We start from the raw sequence: 3,512 nt of genomic DNA, 5'->3' as shown, positions 1-3,512 counted from the left end.
CGTCTATCTTGGAACCAGCCCAAACACCACCAACAATGTCAGCCTAGAAATCCAACGCAGGATAACTCTTGCCAACAGGTGCTACTTCGGACTGAGTAGGTAATTGAGAAGCAAAGTCTTTTCTCGACAAACAAAAACCAAACTCTATAAGTCACTCACAATTCCCGTCCTGCTATATGGTGCAGAGGCTTGGACGATGTCAACAACGGATGAGTCGACGTTGCGAGTTTTCGATGGAACGATGAGCTGTACGAGATATACGACGACATTGACATAGTTCAGCGAATTAAAAGACAGCGGCTACGCTGGCTAGATCATGTTGTCCGGATGGACGAAAACACTCCAGCTCTGAAAGTATTCGACGCAGTACCCGGCGGGGGAAGCAGAGGAAGAGGAAGACCTCCACTCCGTGGGAAGGACCAAGTGGAGAAGGACCTGGCTGAACGATATCACCACAAAAGAAGACATAGCTGAAAAAATTTAGGCAGCGGCGATTGTACAAGACTGAGAGAAATTTTCAGAAAAATAGCGCAGAGAAATGGAAGGGGGAAAAGAGCAAGCACCGAGCTAAGAAATTTTGTAGAAACGCTATTTCCTAAACAAAGGCTAAAGTGTGGTGGAAGTTTACTTCTCGAAAAAGCAGAGCCCACAGATGCAGCACCGGTAAATGACCTCGAAGTGCTCCAAGCTACTGAACGGTTCGGCAATTCGAAAGCAGCACCTGCATGGAATCCCGAACAAGGTCCTGAAGCTAAATGTGTAATACCAAGCAAAACCATTTGTGGAGCTTTTTACACCATGCCTACGAGAAGGGATTTTCCCCAAGATATGAAAAATGCAACGTCTAATGCTATTGCAGAAGGTAAACAAACCAGCTAGGGAACCGAGCTCTTACCGTCCACTATGCATGATCACCACAATGGGAAAAATGCTGGAGTGGATTATCTGTGTCCGACTAGAAATTCATTAAAAACGGGGGGCTTGCAGCCTATCAAATAACCAATACGCCTTCCGCAAAAAATGATCAACTATTGGCGCCATTAAAAAGCTCACAGGTATTGCGGAAAATGCGATAGAAGGAGAAAGATGGTTGACGAATGTAAAACAATAAAGAATATGCGATGTGAAAAACGCATTTAATTGGGCTTCTTCTTCTTGATTGGCGTAGTCACCACTTACTCGATTATAGCCGAGTTAACAACAGCGCGCCAGTCGTTTCTTCTTTTCGCTACATGGCGCCAATTAGATATTCCAAGTGAAGCCAGGTCCTTCTCCACTTGGTCCTTCCAACGGAGTGGAGGTCTTACTGTCAGAGTTGGAGTGTTTTTGTCCATCCGTACAACATGACCAAGCCAGCTGTCTTTTAATTCGCTGAACTATGTCAATCTCGTCGTATATCTCCTACAGCTCATCGTTCCATCGAATGCGATATTCGCGCTAAGGACCATAAATCTTTCACAGAACTTTTCTCTCAAAAACTCGCAACGTCGACTCATCAGTTGTTGTCATCGTCCAAGCCTCTGCATCATATATCAGGACGGGAATTATGAGTGATTTATACAGTTCGGTTTGGTTCGCTCCGTCCGAAGTAGCACCTGTTGGCAAGAGTTATCCTGCGTTGGATTTCTAGGCTGACATTGTTGGTGGTGTTTACGCTGGTTCCAAGATAGACTAAATTATCTACAACTTCAAAGCTATGAGTGTCAACAGTGACGTGAATGCCCAGGAGATATTTCGTCTTGCCCTCGTTCACTGCCAGACCCATTTGTGTTGCTTGGGGTTACTGACCCCCACATACTGCGTGAGTTACATTCCTATACTTTAAACATATATATCTTATATATACTATACATACGAGTATAATCATAGAAATAATCAATATAATAATTCCAATAATAGCTATAGTAGCTGTAACCACCAGAACTCAGTGCAGAGTAGACGATATCCGAACCGAAGTATTAGAGAATATAGTAATCAATTTTCCAACTGTAATAATAGATACAATAATAACTCAGGTCAACAAATGTGTAAGTTTTTTTGTCACATGAAAATTTATATCAAATTTTGAATATACTAGGGCCACCAAATAATAATATATCAATGAAAAAAATTTACACATCATGTTTTCTTATCATCAAAACATATATTTTCGTAAAAAGTACAAAATTCAGCCACACTTACAGAATTATTTAATAACATTTAATAGACTTACTTATGATTTTCTTGAATATTCGGCTTCCGATAGGCAAGTTTTTCCCGATCATTCATCTCCAGCTAATATCATAGCTTTTACAAATTTTTTTATCAGACCAAGCTTTATGAGCAACGGTGGTAAAAAAGTATGTCATCAGGGTCCACCAGAGGATCATTTTTAACATTTTTATGGCCTGAAGTTAGTGGTTCGCGCGTAGGCCACACTTTCTTTGTATAGTGTCTTTTTCTGTCTCTACTGTTCCATTAACAAATAAAACAAACGTAACAAAAATTGTCCGGGTTGTTCAAACACTTTTGGGGCATATTTAAGATCTAACTAATGTTCAAAAAAAGTATAAGGTGCATTTTGTCGTTATTAAAGCAACGACCAGAACGTTTTTTCAATAGAAATACAAATCAGCCCGGACTTGTTTTTAATTATAACACTGGTGTTCTTCAGCGCTCAATAACTTCAGTTGGCACATGGATGTAATTTCCATGTGATTTTCTGGACTTTCAAACTTGGGGCTTCAACAGTTCGGAAAGTAATATTTGAAACATGTGACGCTATTTGGGATGAATTACATTATTTATATTTTTCACCACCAAACTCACAAGAAATTAGAGGCATTGCAAACAAATTTTATGTGAAGACTGGCATGCCGAATTGCTTGGAAGCTATAGATGGCAAGCATATTCATATTATATAAGAAGCCCAAGAAACAGCGGATCCTTGAACTACAATTACAGAAAAGTTTAGCATTGCATTAATGGCAATGTATGATGCTAATTACGTGTTCACATATGTAGGTGTCGGGGCAGCAATCCAAAAAGAAGTTCAAGGCGAAAGTACTGATAACTTCCAGGTCTTGGTGTGACAGGGTTATTTTTTTGATGCGTGGTCGAGGGTCGCTAACGCAAAAGAACTGATGACGTCCAGGTCTGACCAAGGTTATTTTTTTTGAAACGAGGCCAAAGTGACAGTAGAATATTTTTCCGCAGTGCCTATGGGAACAGTTTACTAAATGGAACTCTAGAAGTTCGGGGTACATCGCGACCATTTCCCGGCCGCTAGTTACCATAAGATAAAGACAAATTTAACTTAGCGTTGTCTTAATCCCGAGTGCACATAGAATTTTGGACAATCATTGGAGAGTACTGCATACAACAAAACATGCTTGCCCAAAAAATACAGACAAAATTGTTTTAGCTACGGTAGTACTTCATAACTTTCTGATGTTACAAAATGACAGAAATTACTTCACCCTTAAAATCCTTGCTGACCACTCAGAAAGTAACCGAGAAATATCCCCAAATTC

The 3,512-nt window shown here is 40.1% G+C and overlaps 1 pseudogene; it reads left to right on the top strand.

The window, feature by feature from the left end:
- Window positions 1-2,533: 2,533 nt before the first annotated feature.
- On the top strand, window positions 2,534-3,268 carry LOC108970030 (annotated as a pseudogene).
- The last annotated feature ends 244 nt before the right edge of the window (window positions 3,269-3,512 follow it).

This window comes from Bactrocera latifrons, unplaced genomic scaffold (assembly GCF_001853355.1).
Source record: "Bactrocera latifrons isolate USDA-ARS-PBARC rearing strain unplaced genomic scaffold, ASM185335v1 scaffold_278, whole genome shotgun sequence".
NCBI classification, from domain to species: Eukaryota; Metazoa; Arthropoda; class Insecta; order Diptera; family Tephritidae; genus Bactrocera; species Bactrocera latifrons.
Note: the sequence above shows the minus strand (reverse complement) of the source record. Positions and strands in the feature narration are given on the sequence as shown.